Source organism: Anneissia japonica, unplaced genomic scaffold (genome assembly GCF_011630105.1).
Source record: "Anneissia japonica isolate Jap-2015-1 unplaced genomic scaffold, ASM1163010v1 scaffold287957_len1322810_cov207, whole genome shotgun sequence".
Lineage (NCBI taxonomy): Eukaryota > Metazoa > Echinodermata > Crinoidea > Comatulida > Comatulidae > Anneissia > Anneissia japonica.
The window spans coordinates 498870-499190 of NW_022683022.1; the positions used below are offsets into that span (position 1 = coordinate 498870).

At 36.1% G+C, this 321-nt stretch overlaps 1 protein-coding gene across 1 annotated transcript in view; it reads right to left on the minus strand.

Annotated features, from left to right (window-relative positions):
• Positions 1-321, minus strand: part of LOC117115875 (organic cation transporter protein-like) — a gene marked incomplete at its 5' end in the record, with an annotated part of 6384 nt that overhangs the window by 4410 nt on the left and 1653 nt on the right. The window lies entirely within an intron of this gene.

Sequence of the window (321 nt, forward strand, 5' to 3'; positions counted from 1 at the left end):
TGTGCAATTTTTAGAGGAAATTGGCCTACCTCAACAAGAAATGCTCTTATGTTATATATGGCCACACTCGTTTTTTTGAACTGAATACAAGCATTTTCCTTATGGATTTATTTAGTACAAACATATTCTTTCAACATCATTACACATTGAGGCCCTTCTTTTATAAATGATCTATTAGAGGAAATTGGCCTACCTCAACAAAATATTGGATTTAAAATTTGAGATTTTCAGGCACTTTCCCGGGTGAAAAGGGAATTCAATGGGGAAAGATTTTCCACAGATGGATATTTTCCCCTTGTTCCCCGGTGGTTACACCACTGC